Genomic DNA, 19,892 nt, shown 5'->3' on the forward strand with positions numbered 1-19,892 from the left:
ACCCCCAGGCATAGACAGCACGGGGAGGAGGGACTTAGCACCAGGAACTGAGGAACTCGTTCCTGGGCTTTTGAAGTCGGACTTTTTGCTTGGCGGACACAGCTACAGAGGAAAGGTCTCAGAGCGCAGAAGATGCGAAAGGAAGAGCCCTGGGATGCGAAAGATTCCTAGGTAGGCCTATTTTCCGTGGTGTGACCAGGAGCAAACCAGATGCCTTTCAGATTGCTTCTATTTCCTTCCCTAGAGAGAGGCCGGGAGTAGCTGCTAGCGGCTGGTCAGTAGGACTTTAACCGGACACCATATTGGCCTCTAGATTTGCAACAAGTTTGGACACCGGGTAAGCAGTTGGTTTCTCAAACACTCGTGGAGAGAGAGTCTTGGGAGACCATACGTAAATGTCTTAATCTGCATGGACATTCAGACATTTGGGAAAGCAGGGCTGCTTTGCTACTTTTCCTAGGTGGGGAGTATTCTCACCATGGAAGAGAATATCGAGAGCATTTTTTCCGGGTATTTTGTGGCGAAAGGCACACAGAGGGCTGTACCCAGCATTGCAACTTGCATAGGCACACAGCTGGATCATTGGTCCCGTTTGAAACTTAGATGTCGCTGATGGCTTTACATGGAATCCATTCAGGGGCCATGATCTTACTAAGGAGTCCAGGTAGGGAATAGAAGTGCACAAGGGCAAGCTAGGGCATGTAAACCATTGATCACCATGCACCTGAACCTTAGACTGCCAGGGCACTGGATCTAAAGCATAATTTGTGAGCCATTTTGGAAAGATTTAGCTCATTTTGAGTTCTCTGTGTGGTATGGTCATATTGAATAGGGAGTGTGGGGGAGTAGAGACATCGTACCCCGATGGTCATTGCTGTAGAAGGAGATGTAAGCTTTGTATGGCGTTGTTGCAAGTGGAAGTCTAGGCTACCTGAGGAGCTGAAAGCGCTCATAAGGACTGAGCAAAATCTCCAGAACCAATAAGCCATTTTTTCAAAAAAATCCTTCACATGAGTACATAACAGGAATTTGGGGTTATTTTGGGTATGGTGTTGTTGTTTTTGCTGTTGTTGTTGTTTTTGTTGCTGCTTTTGGTTTCCTTGAACTAGGGGGATTTCCTCCTGTGAATTAGAACCCAATCCCCCCTTTAAGTGCACCATGTCTTCTCAGTGTGTTAGGTCCTACCCAAGTTGCTACTTTTTCATGTGGACGCCAACCCACTTTCCAAAATTGGTTTCCTGGGGTAGCAGTTTGTCTCGCCCACCTGAAGGCCTTTGTCCCTGCTTTCCTCCATTTGAAAAATGATTGGTTTTATTCATTTTCCAAGTATGAGTGTTTTCCCTTGATTCTTGTATGCTTGCCTGCCTGCCTGTATGTGTGTTATAATTTGTCTGGTTCTTTGGAGACCAGAAGAAATGACTGTTCCTGTGGCACTGTATGTTTGAACAGAAGTCACTCCGACAGCATGTAAAGTGTCAGGATTGAACCATGGTCCTCTGAAGTGGTAGTGCATGCTCTTAGACTCTGAGCCACCTCTGAGATCCTGTGAGTCCCAGGGATGTAAATCAAGTCATGAGGGGTATTTGTCTGCCCCTTTAGTCCCTGAGACAACTTGCCATTCTCAACAGAAGACATCTTAAGGAGACGTAAATTTTTCTGCAAGTGATGTGTATGTGTGTGTGTGTTTGTCTGTTTGTGTGTGTGTGTGTTTTTGTGTGTGTGTTTGTCTATAATATTTAATTGAGCACAGGCTTAAAGATTGAATGATCCTCTCTATCCGAAGATCCTACTAAATAGCCCTTGTTCCCTCCATGTGACTATGTAGTAGATCAGGGCGTCTATGAAGACAAAAGCGATCCTATTATTTTCATCCCCTCGTGTTTTGGTTAAAGCATGAACTCCTGTGCTGGACCTTCTTTTTATCATATTTTAAGAGACTAAATTATATGAAGGAATATAGGAAGTCTTCGAATTAATTCCAAGCAGCCAGCCAATGGTGCTACATTCATTAAGGCCAGCACTCACTGAGCTGAGGCAGGTTGATCTCTGAGTTTCAGGTCAGCCTGTTCTATAGAGCACATACCAGGAGAGCTAATAATATTCCAAGGAGCTCTATCTGAATTTATAAACAAAAGTATCAAAATAACATGACGAATACATGAATAATCAATTCCTAATATGAAATTATTACCTGCAAAGACTAGTAAATTGTAATAATGAAAGACTTGAGAATAGTGGGACAGGAAATACACAGGACCCTTGAGAAATTTAGGGTTTCTAAAGATAAAGCGTCAGGGTTGGAGACATGGCTTAGTGCTGAAGAGCACTGACTGCTCGTCCAGAGGTACTGAGTTCAAATACCACCAACCACATGGTTCCTCACTACCATCTGAAATGAGATCCGATGCCCCTTCTGGTGTGTCTGAAGACAGCCACGGTGTACTAATGTATCATAAATAAATGAATTGTCTAACAAACCCTCAATTATACATCTCAGTGTGGTTTTGAATTCTCTGTGCTCCCTATGCCTCTGACTCTGTCTCTGACTCTGACTTTACCTCTGCCTCCGATTTGACTGTGAATCTAAATCTGCTGCTGACTCTGACACTGACCCTAATCCTGACTCTGACCCTCACTCGGACTCGATCTCTGATTCTCACACTCACTCTGACTCTATCTCTCACTCTGATTCTGAATGTTACTTTGTTCCAGCCCCTGACTCTGACCCTCACTCAGACTCTGTCTCTGAGTCTGACACTGCTTTCCCCTTACTACTGTGGTAACAGGATCATTAGTTCAGATTTCAAAGACATCTACTATAGAACTCTTTTCCTATCACCATTTACACTCTAGATTGAAGGGAAGCCATTTAATATAATATGAGTCATTAACAAAATCAAAGATGTATTCCAAATTCATAGGGCAACAATTGAAATTAACAGCCGTTCATAAGAGTTCTCAACAAAATGATTTGTATCCAATACGTTAAGTGAAGGAAGATGGCTTCAGTGAGAGAGTTAAATGCTGTCTTTCTTTCAATGTCACAAATATCAGGGTCAAAACTACTAGAGGAGATAGCTTGTGTTTTCAACTCTAACTGTCTAAACTGCATCAGCTAGGGAAGTCAGGACAGGACCTGAATCAGAACTGTACCATGGAGACAGGAACTGAAGCAGAAGCTATGGTAGCGCCCTGGCTTCCTCTCCTCCAAGTCACACAAATGCGGGGTAAATAAACAGCAAAGTATGAAAAAGAAGTAAGGACAAAATATATCAAACAGGTTGACCTACACCAATATTTTGAGGTCTGCCCATGATAATGTCTGTGATTATTTGGATCTGAAGTTGTACCTGGTACTCTGTAAAATGTATAATTTTCATCATTTCGATTGTAGGTATGTTTGTACCTTCAAGAATGTGTTTGTTGGCTGGGTCTGCAGCCGTGGAGGTCAGAAGCTAGCGTCAGAACCTGCACAGTATGAGATACAGGTGGCTGTGTGATACAGAGTGGACCCTGGGAATTGAACCCCGCCTCCTCTGCAAGAGCAGCCAGTGCTCTTACCCTCTTAGCCAAGCACGTCTGCAGCTCCCTATCTTTTCATGTCTTATGAAGGGTGTTCTTTAGAAAGTTTCTTAGAAGGTCACGGTTTATTATAGCTTAGATTAATGCATGCAAGGGACTACAGGGAAAGAAAGAAAAGAAAAGAACAGAAAACACAAGGCCAAAAATAACAGGATCAAAGAATGAGAAAGAGAAGAAGCAGAAAAGGAAGTTTGGTGGTGATCTATGGGAGGTCTCCACAGGACTGTACTACTGTCCGAATGATCGCTGTACCGAGAAGCATAATCCAGGCAGGTACCTCTCTTTAATCAGTGCTAAGATTGGTCCAATTGGGCGTTGAGGATTCAGCTAAGTGGTAGAGCGCTTGCCTAGCAAGCAGAAGGCCTTGGGTTCGGTCCTCAGCTCCGAAAAAAAAAAAAAAAAAGATTGGTCCAATTGCATTTGCCCTATTCGTCATGGGCTTCTAGCCAGAAAGGGCCACTGTTTTACAGATTCACAGAGGCAAGCTTTCAGATAAGCCTCAGTTCGTCAACTGGACAGGGTATAGTTTAGAAGCAGCAGGATTCATTAAGGTCCATGGGCCATTGACCTGAATTCATTATAAGGGATTCTATTACTTTCAGCAGGTCAACTTGTCTCCAGAATCCGGCACTTAAATACGTTTTTCAAGTGACTATCAGATTATGTCCGGCAGCTGCGCCAGTGACTTATCTCTTGCAGAGTCTTGTTTGTTTCACTGAGGACAGGGATTCGATTCCTAGCAGGTATATGGTGGCTCTCACTCCCTGCATTCCAGAGCCAAACGCTGCTGCGCCCTCTTCTGGACCATCCAGGTACTGCTTACACGAAGTCTCCATGCAAACACACATGAACACACCCAACTATAGCCACCTTCACGTATCATAAAGTAAAGTGAATGAAGCGTAGACTAAGACTCTCCCTATTCTTGGAAACGTAGAATAGGAGAGTGGGATCGCCCTGTGCGACCTCACAGAAAACCGCGGAAATAGAGCCTGCTCCCCACCCCCATAGGCATGGACAGCACGTGGAGGAGGGACTTTGCACAAGGAACTGCTTGTTGGGCTTTGCAAGACAGTCTCTTTGCTTGGTGGACACATGTTCAGGGTAAAGGACTCTGAGCACAAAAGCAACCCCTGCGATGCCAAAGACTCCTATATAGGCAAATTCTCCGTGGTGTGACAGGAGCAGACCAGCTGCCTTTGCAGGTTGCTTCTATTTCCTTCCCTTAGAGAGAGACGAGGGAGTAGCTGCTAGCGGCTGGTCAGTAGGACTTTAACCGGACACCATATTGGCCTCTAGATTTGCAACAAGTTTGGACACTGGGTAAGCAATGGATGCCTCAAACACTCGTGGAGAGAGAGTCTTGGGAGACCATACGTAAACGTCTTAATCTGCATGGACATTCAGACATTAGGGAAAGAAGGACTGCTTTGCTACTTTTCATAGGTGGACAGTATTGTCATGGAAGAGAATATCCAGAGCATTTTTATGGGTTTGTTCGTGGAGAAGGCTTCTCAAAGCACTCTACCCAGCAGTGCAACTTGCATAGGCACACAGCTGGAACGTTGGTCCTGTCTGAAACTTAGAAGTCTCTGACGGCTTTGCAAGGAATCTGTGGAGGGGCCAGGATCTTAGCAAGGAGTCTACATAGGGAATAGAAGTGCAGATGAACAAGCTAGCACGTGTAAACCATTGACCACCATGAAGCAGACCGTCAGAGCGCTGGGGTACTGGACCTAATGCATGATTCGTGAGACATTTTGGAGAGATTTAGCTCATTTTGAATTCTCTGTGTGGTATGGGTATTTTGAATAGGGAGTGTAGGGGAGCCGAGACATCGTATCCCAATGGTCATTGCTGTAGAAGGAGATGTAAGCTTTCTATGGCATTGTTGCAAGTGGAAGTCTGGGCTACCCAAGTAGCTGACAATGCTCATACGGGCTGAGCCAAATCTCCAGAACCAATAAGCCATTTAAATAAATCCTTCACATGACTACGTGAAGGAATTTGGAGTTATTTTGGTATGCTGTTGTTGTTGTTTTTTTGTTGTTCTTGTTTTTGCTGCTGCTGCTGCTGGTGGTGCTGCTTACCTTGCTACTCGGCCGATTTCCTCCTTTGACTTAGAACCCAACATCCTCTTTAAGGACACCACGTCTTCTCAGTGTGTTAGTTCCTACTCCAATTGCTACTGTTTCATTTGGACGCCAACCCACTTTCCATAATTGGTTTCCTGGGGTGGCAGGTTGTCTCCCCCAGCTGAAGGCCTTTGTCCCTGCTTTCCTCCATTTGAAAAATGATTGGTTTTATTCATTTTCCAAGTATGAGTGTTTTCCCTTCATTCTTGTATGCTTGTGGCCTGCCTGTATGTGTGTTATAATTTGTCTGGTTCTTTGGAGACCAGAAGACACGACTGTTCCTGTGGCACTGTATTTTTTAACAGAAGTCAGTCCGACAGCATGTAAAGTGTCAGGATTGAACCATGGTCCTCTGAAGTGGTAGTGCATGCTCTTAGACAATGAGCCACCTCTGAGATCCTGTGAGTCCCAGGGATGTAAATCAAGACATGAGGGGAATTTGTCTGCTCCTTTACTCCCTGACACAACTTGCCATTCTCAACATAAGACATTTTAAGGAGACGTAAATTGTTCTGCAAGTGATGTGTATGTGTGTGTGTGTTTGTGTGTGTGTGTGTGTGTGTGGGTGTGTGTGTGTGTGTTTGTCTATAATAGTTTAATTGAGCACAGGCTTAAAGACTTGAATGATCCTCTCTATCCGAAGATCCTACTAAATAGCCCTTGTACCCTCCATGTGACTATGTAGTAGATCAGGGTGTCTATGAAGACAAAATCGATCCTATTATTTCCATCCCCTGGTGATGGGGTTAAAGCATGAACTAATGTGCTGTGCCTTCTTTTTGTCACTTTTTAGGAGAGTAAGTTATATGAAGGAATGTAGGTAGTCTTCGAATTAATTCCAAGCAGCCAGCCAATGGTGCTACATTCTTTAAATCCAGCACTCACTGAGCTGAGGCAGGTTGATCTCTGAGTTCCAGGTCGCCTGTTCTATAGAGCACATACCAGGAGAGCTAATAAGATTCCAAGGAGCTCTATCTGAATTTATAAACAAAAGTATCAAAATAACATGATGAATAAATGAATTTCTTTCACAAGAAATTACTGTCATAATCAATTCCTAATATGAAAATCTTACCTGCAAAGACTGTCAAAGTGTAATCATGCCAGAATTGTGAATAGTGGGACAGGAAATACACAGGACCCTTGAGAAATTGAGGGTTTCTGAAGATAAAGCGTCAGGGTTGGAGACATGGCTTAGTGGTGAAGAGCACTGACTGCTCATCCAGAGGTACTGAGTTCAAATACCACCAACCACATGATTCCTCACTACCATCTGAAATGAGATCCGATGCCCCTTCTGGTGTGTCTGAAGACAGCCACGGTGTACTACTGTATCATAAATAAATGAATTGTCTAACAAAGCCTCAATTATACATCTCAGTGTGGTTTTGAATTCTCTGTGCTCCCTATGCCTCTGTCTCTGTCTCTGACTCTGACTTTACCTCTGCCTCCGATTTGACTGTGAATCTAAATCTGCTGCTGACTCTGACACTGACCCTAATCCTGACTCTGACCCTCACTCGGACTCGATCTCTGATTCTCACTCTCACTCTGACTCTATCTCTGACTCTGATTCTGAATGTTACTTTGTTCCAGCCCCTGACTCTGACCCTCACTCAGACTCTGTCTCTGAGTCTGACACTGCTTTCCCCTTACTACTGTGGTAACAGGATCATTAGTTCAGATTTCAAAGACATCTACGGTAGAACTCTTTTCCTATCACCATTTACTCTCTAGATTGAAGGGAAACCATTTAATTTAATATGAGTCACTAACAAAATCAAAGAGGTATTCCAACTTCATAGGGCAACAATTGAAATTAACTGCCGTTCATAAGAGTTCTCAACAAAATGATTTGTATCCAATATGTTAAGTGCAGGAAGATGTCTTCAGTGAGAGAGTTAAATGCTGTCTTTCTTTCAATGTCATAAATACCGGGGCCAAAACTACAAGAGGAGGAGATTGCTTGTGTTTACAACTATAACTGTCTAAACTGCATCAGCTAGGGAAGTCAGGACATGACCTGAATCAGAACTGTACCATGGAGACAGGTACTGAAGCAGAGGCTATGGTAGCACCCTGGCTTCCTCTCCTCCAAGTCACACAAATGCGGGGTAAATAAACAGCAAAGAATGAAAAATAAGTAAGGACAAAGTATATCAAACAGGTTGACCTACATCAATATTTTGAGGTCTGCTCCTGATAATGTCTATGATTATTTGGATGTGAAGTTGTACCTGGTACTCTGTAAAATGTATACTTTTCATCATTTCGATTGTAGGTATGTTTGTATCTTCAAGAATGTGTTTGTTGGCTGGGTCTGCAGCCGTGGAGATCAGAAGCTAGTGTCAGCACCCCCATAGTAGGAGTTCCAGGTGGCTGTGTGATACAGAGTTGGCCCTGGGAATTGATCCCGGGTTCCTCTGCCAGAGCAGCCAGTGCTCTTACCCTCTTAGCCAAGCACGTCTGCACCTCCATGTCTTTTCATGTCAGATGAAGGATGTTCGTTAGAAAGTTTTTTAGAAAGCCATGGTTTATTATAGCTTAGATTAATGCATGCAAGGGACTACAGGGAAAGAAAGAAAAGAAAAGAACAGAAAACACAAGGACAAAAATAACAGGATCAAAGAATGAGAAGGAGAAGAAGCAGAAAACGGAAGGTTGGTGGTGATCTATGGGAGGTCTCCCAAGGACTGTACTACTGTTCGAATAATCGCTGTATGGAGAAGCATAAACAAGGCAGGTATGTCACTTTAACCAGTGCTTTGAATGGTCCAATTGGGGGTTGAGGATTCAGCTAAGTCATAGAGCACTTGCCTAGCAAGCAGAAGGCCTTGGGTTCGGTCCTCAGTTAAGAAAAAATAAATAAATAAATAAAAAATAAAAAGATTGCTCCAATTGTATTTGCCCTATTAGACATGGGCTTCTAGCCAGAAAGGGCCACCATTATACAGATTCACAGCACCAAGCTTTCAGATAAGCCTCAGTTCGACAACTGGACAGGGTATAGGTTAGAAGCAGCAGGATTCATTAAGCTCCATGGCCCATTGACCGGAATTCATTATAAGGCATTCCATTATTTTCAGCAGGTTAGCTTGTCACCAGAATCCGGCCCTTAAATACGTTCTTCAAGTGACTATCAGATTATGTCCAGCAGCTGCGCCAGTGACTTATCTCTTGCAGAGTCTTGATTGTTTCACTGAGGACAAGGATTCCATTCCTAGCAGGTATATGGTGGCTCTCACTCCCTGCATTCCAGAGCCATATGCTGCTGCGCCCTCTTCTGGACCATCCAGGTACTGCTTACACGAAGTCTCCATGCAAACACACATGAACACACCCAACTATAGCCACCTTCACGTATCATAAAGTAAAGTGAATGAAGCGTAGACTAAGACTCTCCCTCTTCTTGGAAAAGTAGAATAGGAGAGTGGGATCGCCCTGTGCGACCTCACAGAAAACCGGGGAAATAGAGCCTGCTCCCCGCCCCCATAGGCATGGACAGCACGGGGAGGAGGGGCTTTGCACGAGGAACTGCTTGCTGCACTAGCAAGACAACTCTTTGCTTGGTGGACACATCTTCAGGGGAAAGGACTCCTAGCACAAAAGCAACCCCTGGGATGCCAAAGACTCCTAGATAGGCAAATTCTCCGTGATGTGACCAGGAGCAGACGAGCTGCCTTTGCAGGTTGCTTCTATTTCCTTCCCTTAGAGAGAGACGAGGGAGTAGCTGCTAGCGGCTGGAGAGTAGGACGTTAACCAGACACCATATTGGCATGTAGATTTGCAAAAGTTTGGACACTGGGTAAGGAATGGATTGCTCAAACACTTGTGGAGTGAGAACTTTGGAACTTCTTAGTCTGCAATGACATTCAGCCATTTGTGAAAGCAGGGGTGTTTGCTACTTTTCATAGGTGGGGTGTACGGTCATGGATGAGAATCTTTGAGAGCGTTTGTGGGGCTTTGCTGGTGGAATAGGGCTCGTGACAGCGCTCTACCCCAGCAGTGCAACTTGCATAGGCACACAGCTGCAATGTTGGTGCGGTCTGTAACTTAGAAGTCGCTGACAGCTTCGCAGGGAATCCTGGCAGGGGACAGGATCTTCGCAAGGCGTCTAGGTAGGGAGTAGAAGTGCACAGGGACAAGCTAGTGCATATAAAAAATTGTTCACCATGAAGCTGACTCTGAGAGCGCCGGGGCACAACACCTAATGCATGATTTGAGAGACATTTTGGAGAGATTGAGCTCATTTTGAATCTTCTGTTTGGTATGGGTACATATAATAGGCAGTGTGGGGGAGCAGAGTCCCTTAGGGCAACATGTCTTCTCAGTGTTTTAGGACCTACTCAACTTGCATGTTATGAGTAGGAAGTCAAGACATTCTATACAGCCAGTTTCCTGGGCATTCTGCCCCGCTCCCACATCGCAAGACCCCTTTCTTTCCTTTCTTTCATTTTGACAATGATTGGTTTTATTCATGTTCCAAGTTTGAGTGTTTTTTTAATTAATTTTTTATTAACTTAAGTATTTCTTATTTACATTTTGAGTGTTATTCCCTTTCCCGGTTTCCGGGCCAACATCCCCCTAAGCCCTCTCCCTCCTCTTCATTATGGGTGTTCCCTTCCCCACCCTCGCCCCATTGCCGCCCTCCCCCCAACAATCACGTTCACTGGGGTTTCAGTATTAGCAGGACCAAGGTCTTCCCCTTACACTGGTGATCTTACTAGGATATTCATTGCTACCTATGAGGTCAGAGTCCAGGGTCAGTCCATGTATAGTCTTTAGGTAGTGGCTTAGTCCCTGGAAGCTCTGGTTGATTGGCATAGTTGTACATATGGGGTCTCAAGCCCCTTCAAGCTCTTCCAGTTCTTTCTCTTCTTCTTTCAACGGGAGTCCTGTTCTCAGTTTAGTGGTTTGCTGCTGGCATTCGCCTCTGTATTTGCTGTATTCTGGCTGTGTCTCTCAGGAGAGATCTACATCCGGCTCCTGTCTGCCTGCACTTCTTTGCTTCATCCATCTTGTCTAATTGGGTGGCTGTATATGTATGGGCCACATGTGGGGCAAGGTCTGAATGGGTGTTCCTTCTGTCTCTGTTTTTAATCGTTGCCTCTCTATTCCCTGCCAAGGGTATTCTTGTTCCCCTTTTAAAGAAGGAGTGAAGCATTCACATTTTGATCATCCGTCTTGAGTTTCATGTGTTCTAGGCATCTAGGGTAATTCAAGCACTTGGGCTAATAGCCACTTATCAATGAGTGCATACCAGGTGTGCTTTTCTGTGATTGGGTTACCTCAATCAGGATGATGTTTTCCAGTTCCAACCATTTGCCTATGAATTTCATAAAGGCATTGTTTTTGATAGCTGAGTAATATTCCATTGTGAAGATGTACCACATTTTCTGTATCCATTCCTCTTTTGATGGGCATCTGGGTTGTTTCGAGCTGGTGGCTATTATAAATAAGGCTGCTATGAACATAGTGGAGCACGTGTCTTTTTTATATCTTGCGGCATCTGATGGGTATATACCCAAGAGCGGTATAGCTTGGTCCTCAGGTAGTGCAATGTCCAATTTTCTGAGGAACCTCCAGACTGATTTCCAGAATGGTTCAAGTATGAGTGTTTTACCTGGATTTTTTTACATTTCCATGCACGTATGTATGTTATAATTTTTCATGATCCTTGGAGCCAGAATACATCCCTCTTCCTGTGGCACTGTACTTTTGAAGAGGAGTCAGTATGAGGGCATGTAAAGTGTCAGGATCGAACCATGGTCCTCTGAAGTGGTAGTGCATGCTCTTAGACTCTGAGCCACCTCTGAGATCCTGTGAGTCCCAGGGATGTGAATCAAGTCATGAGGGGAATTTGTCTGCTCCTTCAGTCCCTGAGACAACTTGCTAGTTTCAACAGAAGACATTTTAAAAAGATGTAAATTTTTCTGCAAGTGTTTTCTACATGCTTGCTGGTGTGTGAGTGCATGTGTGCCTGTGTGTGCGGTGGCTTGTTTGTGTCTGTGTATATATGCGTGTGTGTGTGTGTGTGTGTGTCTGTGTGTGTTCTGTGTGTGTTCTGCGTGTGTTCATTTGTCTATAATAATTTAATGGAGCACAGTGTGAAAAACTTGAAAGATGCTTTCTTTCCAAATACTTTACTAAACAGCCCTTTTTCTCGGCTTTGTATAAGAGGGTGCCTATAAGGACAACAGAGATCCTATTGATCGCCACGTCCTGCAGTTGAAACATGAAATGCTGTCCTGGGCCTTCTTTTTCTAATATTTTAAGACAGCAAATCATAAAAACAAATGTAGGCAGTCGTCTAATTAATTCGTAGCAGCCAGCCAATCGTGGGACATACTTTAATGCCAGCATTTACTGGGCTGAGGCAAGTTGAAATCTGAGTTACAGGTCAGCCTGGACTATAGAGCACTTATCAGGAGAACCAGGAATATTCCAATGAGCCCTATCTGAAACTAAAAACAATAATTTATAAACAACATAATTAATGAATGAATAAAGGAATTACTTGCAAAAGAAATTTCAGTCATTATACTTACCTAATATGAATATATTGCTGTAAGATAATACCAACCTGTAATATTGCCAACCCTGTGGATAGTCGGACAGGAAATAGACAGAAGTTTTGAGAAAATGATGATTTATAAAGTGAAATCCTCCAGGGCTGGCGACATGTCTTAGTGGGTAAGAGCATTGACTGCTATCAAAGAGGTTCTGAATTCAAATCTCAGAAACCACATGGTGGCTCACAACCATCTGTCAAAAGATCTGATGCGTCTTCTGAAGACAGCTACAGTGTACTTGTATATCAGAATTAATAATTTTTTACAAGGCAAAATTATACATCTCAGTGGTGCTTGGAATTCTCCTTGCTCTATCTGCCTCTGCCTCTGTCTCTGCATCTGACCCTGTCCCTGACCCTGATCCTGATCCTGACCCTGAGCCTGACCCTGACCTGGACCCGGACCCTGACCCTAATTCTGACGCTGACCCTGGTCCTCACCCTGCCTCACATACTGACTCTCACAGTCACTTACATTCTGCCGCTGACCCTGACCCTGACCCTGATCCTGACCCTGAACATGACCCTGCCCCTACCCTTGATCCTGACCCTGTCCCTGACCCATACCATGCCTCTCACTCTCACTCTCACTCTCACACTCACTTTCACTCTGACCCTGATCGTGACCTGATCCTGACCCTCATTCTGACTCTGACTCTACGTTTCTACTACTGAAGGGTTAACATGTAGATTATTTCAGTTTTCAAACTATCTACTGTAGAATTCTTTTTATATCACCACTTGTTTCCTCTCTAAATTGTAGGGGAACCATTTTAATTACTTTGAGTCATCAATCGAATCAAGGATGTATTCCAAAGTCATCGGGCAACAATTGAAACTTAACTGTAGTTCATCAGTGACTCCAGTGTTTCAAAAGAATGATTTGTAACAGATATGTTAAGTGCAGGAAGATGGCATTAGTGTGAGAGTTAAATCCTGTCTTGGTTTCAGTGGGATAAATACCAAGGCCAAAACTCCTAGTAGAAAAAAAGAGCTTTTTTTTTAAATTGACAACTCGCACTTTCTAAATCGCATCAGCTAAGGCAGTCAGGATAGGACCTGAATCAGAAGTGGAACATGGATATATGAGCTGAAAAAAATGAGTTAGAATACTGGCTTAATCTCCTCCAGGTCAACTGAATGTGGTGGAAATAAACAGCAAAGAATGAAAAAGAAAAAAGGAAAAACTATGTTAAAAAGTTGACCTACATAAGGATACTGATAATGTGTGTGATCATTTGGATGTCAAGTTCTACCTGACAGGTTGTACAATGTATACTTTTCATTATTTCTACTCTATGAGTGTTTTCCCCTAAAGATGGTGTCTGTTGTCTGTGTCTAAATCCTCTAGAGGTCAGAAGATTACTTCAGATCCCCTGCAGTAGGAATTACAGGTGGCTGTGTGATCCAGGGTGGGCTCTGGGAATTGAACTCAGGATCTTCTGCAAGAGCAGCCAGTGCTCTTCCCCAGTGAGCCATGCAGGCCTACAGCTCCACATTTGTTCATGTCTGAAGAAGGTAGTAGAAATGCAATGTTTCTCAACAGGTCCAGAGGAGATAACTATAGATAAAAGCTTGCAGGTGACTGACAGAACACAAAATAAAACAAAGACAAAAACAGTTCAAAGAGACAGAGAAAAACCTGAGAGGAAAATCTATGATCTATGGGGAGTTCTGTCCGGGACGGAACTACACTACTGAAAATCATAAAACAGTCATGTACCCAAACCTGACCAGTGCTAAGATTGGTCCAAATGTATTGGCCCTATGGACCACGGGTTTCTAGCAGGAGGAGCCACGGTTTAACTGATCCACAACAAGAATCTATCAGATAAGCCTCAGGTCGACGACTAGACAAGGTAAATGTTAGAAGTAGCAGGATTTCTTAAGGTCCATGTCCCATAGGCCAGGAACCATTTTAATGGATCCTATGGCTTCCAGCAGGTCTGCTCGTCTCCAGAACGAAGAGATTAAATATGTTGTTCACCCGACTCTCAGAGGAGATCCGGCAGCTGCAGAGATGACTTGTCTCTTGCAAAGGCTTGGTTCTTTCACTGAGGACAGGAATTCGATTTGCAACACCTACACTATGGCTGTCTTTGCCTGCATTCTGGTGCCTTTCGCTGCTCCGCCCTCTTCTGGACCGTGCAGGTATTGCACAACTCAAATGTCCACGCAAACTCTCGGGTACACACAGAACCATCCCCTTGCTTCACAGGTTGTAAACTATAATCAATGAATTGGAGAGTAAGAGTCTTATTCTTACGGGCATGGTAGAATAGGAGACTGCGATCACTGTGTGTGCCCTCGCAGAAAACCGCAGAAATAGAGCCTATCCCTTCCCCCAGGCATAGTCAGCACGGGGAGGAGGGACTTAGCACAAGGAACTGAGGAACTCTTTCCTGGGCTTTTGAAGTCGGACTCTTTGATTCGCGGCAACAACTACAGGGTAAAAGACTCCTAGTGCAGAAGCAACCCCTGGGATGCGAAAGATTCCTAGGTAGGCCTATTTTCCCTGGTGTGACCAGGAGCAGACCAGATGCCTTTCAGATTGCTTCTATTTCCTTCCCTTAGAGAGAGGCCGGGAGTAGCTGCTAGCGGCTGGTCAGTAGGACTTTAACCGGACACCATATTGGCCTCTAGATTTGCAACAAGTTTGGACACCGGGTAAGCAAAGGATGCCTCAAACACTCGTGGAGAGAGAGTCTTGGAAGTCCAAACGTAAACGTCTTAATCTGCATGGACATTCAGACATTAGGGAAAGAAGGGCTGCTTTGCTGCTTTTCATAGGTGGACAGTATTGTCATGGAAGAGAATATCGAGAGCATTTTTATGGGTTTGTTTGTGGAGAAGGCTTCTCAAAGCACTCTACCCAGCAGTGCAACTTGCATAGGCACACAGCTGGAACGTTGGTCCTGTCTGAAACTTAGAAGTTTCTGACAGCTTTGCAAGGAATCTGTGGAGGGGCCAGGATCTTAGCAAGGAGTCTACATAGGGAATAGAAGTGCAGATGAACAAGCTAGCACGTGTAAACCATTGACCCCCATGAAGCTGACTGTGAGAGCGCTGGGGTAGTGGACCTAATGCATGATTCGTGAGACATTTTGGAGAGATTTAGCTCATTTTGAATTCTCTGTGTGGTATGGGTATTTTGAATAGGGAGTGTAGGGGAGCCGAGACATCGTATCCCAATGGTCATTGCTGTAGAAGGAGATGTAAGCTTTCTATGGCATTGTTGCAAGTGGAAGTCTGGGCTACCCAAGGAGCTGACAATGCTCATATGGCTGAGCCAAATCTCCAGAACCAATAAGCCAAAAAAATCCTTCCAGTTCAAACCATTTGAAGGAATTTGGAGTTATTTTGGTATGTTGTCGTATTTTTTTTGTTCTTGTTGTTCTTGTTTTGCTGCTGTTGCTGCCTTGCTACTTGGCCGATTTCCTCCTTTGACTTAGAACCCAAAGTCCCTTTAAGGACACCACGTATTCTCTGTGTGTTAGGTCCTACTCAAATTGCTACTTTTCTGTGTGGACACCAACCCACTTTCCATAATTGGTTTCCTGGGGTAGCAGGTTGTCTCCCCAGCTGAAGGCCTTTGTCCCTGCTTTCCTCCATTTGAAAAATGATTGGTTTTATTCATTTTCCAAGTATGAGTGTTTTCCCTTGGTTCTTGGTACATGCTTGCCTGCCTGCCTGTATGTGTGTTATAATTTGTCTGGTTCTTTGGAGACCAGAAGAAATGACTGTTCCTGTGGCACTGTATTTTTGAACAGAAGTCAGTCCGACATCATGTAATGTGTCAGAACGAACCATGGTCCTCAGAAGTGGTAGTGCATGCTCTTAGACTCTGAGCCACCTCTGAGATCCTGTGAGTCCCAGGGATGTAAATCAAGTCATGAGGGGTATTTGTCTGCTCCTTTAGTCCCTGAGACAACTTGCCATTCTCAACATAAGACATCTTAAGGAGACGTAAATTTTTCTTGCAAGTGATGTGTATGTGTATGTGTGTTTGTCTGTTTGTGTGTGTGTGTGTGTGTTTGTGTGTGTGTGTTTGTCTATAATATTTAATTGAGCACAGGCTTAAAGAATTGAACGATCCTCTCTACCGAAGACTCTACTAAATAGCCCTTGTTCCTCCATGTGCCTATGTAGTAGATCAGGGTGTCTATGTGTGAAGACAAAAGCGATCCCTGTATTATTTCCATCTCTGTCTTGGGGTTAAAGTATGAACTAATGTGCTGGACCTTCTATTTGTCACATTTTAGGAGAGTAAGTTATATGAAGAAACGTAGGTAGTCTTCGAATTAATTCCATGCAGCCAGCCAATGGTGCTACATTCTTTTAAGGCCAGCACTCACTGAGCTGAGGCAGGGAAGCTGATCTCTGAGTTCCAGGTCAGTCTGTCTATAGAGCACATATCAGGAGAGCTAATAATATTCCAAGGAGCCCTATCTGAATTTATATACAAAAGTATCAAAATAACATGATGAATAAATGAATTTCTTTCACAAGAAATTACTGTCATAATCAATTCCTAATATGAAAATCTTTCCTGCAAAGACTGTAAAAATGTACAGTCAAAGCAGACTGGTGAATAGGGACAGGAAATACACAGGACCCTTGAGAAATTGAGGGTTTCTGAAGATAAAGCATCAGGGTTGGAGACATGGCTTAGTGTGGAAGAGCACTGACTGCTCGTCCAGAGGTACTGAGTTCAAATACCACCAACCACATGGTTCATCACTACCATCTGAAATGAGATCCTGATGTCCCTTCTGGTGTGTCTGAAGAATAGCCACGGTGTACTAATGTATCATAAATAAATGAATTGTCTAACAAACCTCAATTATACATCTCAGTGTGGTTTTGAATTCTCTGTGCTCCCTATGCCTGTGACTCTGTCTCAGACTCTGAATTAACCTGCCTCTGATTTGACTGTGAATCTAAATCTGCTGCTGACACTGACACTGACCCTAATCCTGACTCTGACCCTCACTAGGACTCGGTCTCTGACTCTCACTCACTCTGACTCTATCTCTGACTCTGATTCTGAATGTTACTTTGTTCCTGCTCCTGACTCTGACCCCTCACTCAGACTCTGTTCCCTGAGTTCATAATGCTTTCCCTTACTACTGTGGTAACAGGACCATTGGTTCATTTTTCAAAGACTCTGCATTATAGAACTCTTTTTCTATCACCATTTACTCTCTCTAGATTGAAGGAAAGCAGATTAATATAATATGAGTCATTAACAAAATCAAGATGTATTCCAAATTCATAGGGCAACAATTGAAATTAACTGCCGTTCATAAGAGTTCTCAACAAAATGATTTGTAACCAATATGTTAAGTGCAGGAAGAGGGCTTCAGTGAGAGAGTTAAATGCTGTCTTTCTTTCAATGTCATAAATACCAGGGCCAAAACTACTAGAGGAGGAGATTGCTTGTGTTTACAACTCTATCTGTTCAAACTGCATTAGCTAGGAAGTCAGGACATGACCTGAATCAGAACTGTACCATGGAGACAGGTACTGAAGGAGTTGTAGCACCTTGGCCTTCCCTCAAATGGGTACATAAAATGGGGGATAAATAAATATAAAAGTATGAAAAATAAGTAAGGACAAATGTATCAAACAGTTGACCTACATCAATATTTTGAGGTCTGCCCCTGATAATGTCTGTGATTATTTGGATGTGAAGTTGTACCTGGTACTCTGTAAAATGTATACTTTTCATCATTTGGATTGTAGGTATGTTTGTACCTTCAAGAATGTGTTTGTTGGCTGGGTCTGCAGCCGTGGAGGTCAGAAGCTAGCGTCAGAACCCCCACAGTAGGAGTTACAGGTGGCTGGGGGACAGAGTGGGCCCTGGGAATTGAACCCTGTTCCTTCTGCAAGACAGCCAGCTCTACCCTCTTAGCCAAGCACGTCTGCAGCTGCATGTGTTTTCATGTCTTATGAATGGTGTTCGTTAGAAAGTTTCTTAGAAGGTCACGGTTTTTATGGCTGATTAATGCATGCAAGGGACTACAGGGAAAGAAAGAAAAGAAAAGAACAGAAAGCACAAGGCCAAAAATAACAGGATCAAAGAATGAGAAAGAGAAGAAGCAGAAAAGGAAGCTGGTGGTGATCTAAGGGAGGTCTCCCAGGACTGTACTACTGTCCGAATGATCACTGTACCGAGAAGCTTACAAATAAGGCAGGCACCACTTTGAACCAGTGCTAAGATTGGGTCCACTGGGGAGTTCAGGATTCAGCTAAGTGGTGAGCGCTGCTCAGCAAGCAGATGCATTGCGTTGCTTCCCGAGCTCCGAAAAAAAAAAAAAAGATTGCTCCAATTGTATTTGCCCTTTTCGACATGGGCTTCTAGCCAGAAAGGCGGCCACCGTTTTACAGATTCACAGCAGCAAGCTGTGATGGAGCCCTGTGTCTAAGAACTGGACAGGGTATAGGTTAGAAGCAGCAGGATTCACAAGGGTCCATGGCCCATGGACCTGATTACAGGTGGATTCTGTATTACTTTCAGCAGGTCAATCTATCCTTGAATCCGGCACTTAAATACATTCTTCAAGTGACTATCAGATTATGTCCTGTAGCTGCGCCAGCACTTATCTCTTGCAGAGTCTTGTTTGTTTCACTTGAGGACAGGGATTCGATTCCTAGCAGGTATGTGGTGGCTCTCACTCCCTGCATTCCAGAGCCAAACACTGCTGCGCCCTCTTCTGGACCATCCAGGCATTGCTTATACTGTCTCCATGCAAAGACACATGTACACACCCAACTATAGCCACCTTCACCTATCTTAAAGTAAAGTGAATGAAGCGTAGGCTACGACTCCCTCTTCTTGGAAAAGTAGAATAGGAGAGATGGGATTTTGTACTTTTAAAGGGACACCTCACAGAAAACCGCGGAAATAGAGCTCACCCCCGCCCCATAGGCATGTGGACAGCACGGGGAGGAGGGGCTTTGCACGAGGAACTGCTTGCTGGGCTTTGCTAGACAGACTCTCTGCTTGGTGGACACATCTCTCAGGGGGAAAGGACTCTGAGCACAAAGCAACCCCTGGGATGCCAAAGACTCCCAGATAGGCAAATTCTCCAGGTGACAGAGGGATGAGAGCCTTTGCAGGTTGCTTCTATTTCCTTCCCTTAGAGAGAGAGCAGAGAGGAGCTGCTAGCGGCTGGTGAGTAGGACGTTAACCAGACACCATATTGGCATGTAGATTTCAAATAAGTTTGATACTGGGTAAGGAATGGATTGCTCAAAGATTTCAGGAGGAGAACTTGGAACTTCTTAGTCTGCAGTGACATTAAGACATTTGTGAAAGCAGGGCTGATTGCTACTTTTCATAGGTGGGGTGTACGGTCATGGATGAGAATCTTGAGAGCGTTTGTGGGGCTTTGCTGGTGGAGAAGGGTTTCCAGACAGGGCGCTGTACCCCTGCAGTGCAACTTGCACAGGCACACAGCTGGAATGTTGGTGCCCTCTATAACTTAGAAGTTGCTGATGGCTTCGCAGGGAATACTGGCAGGGGACAGGATCTTCGCAAGGAGTCTAGGTAGGGAGTAGAAGTGCCCAGGATAAGCTATTGCATATAAAATTGTTCACCA

Source organism: Rattus norvegicus, chromosome X (assembly GCF_021556685.1).
Source record: "Rattus norvegicus strain SHRSP/BbbUtx chromosome X, alternate assembly SHRSP_T2T, whole genome shotgun sequence".
NCBI classification, from domain to species: Eukaryota; Metazoa; Chordata; class Mammalia; order Rodentia; family Muridae; genus Rattus; species Rattus norvegicus.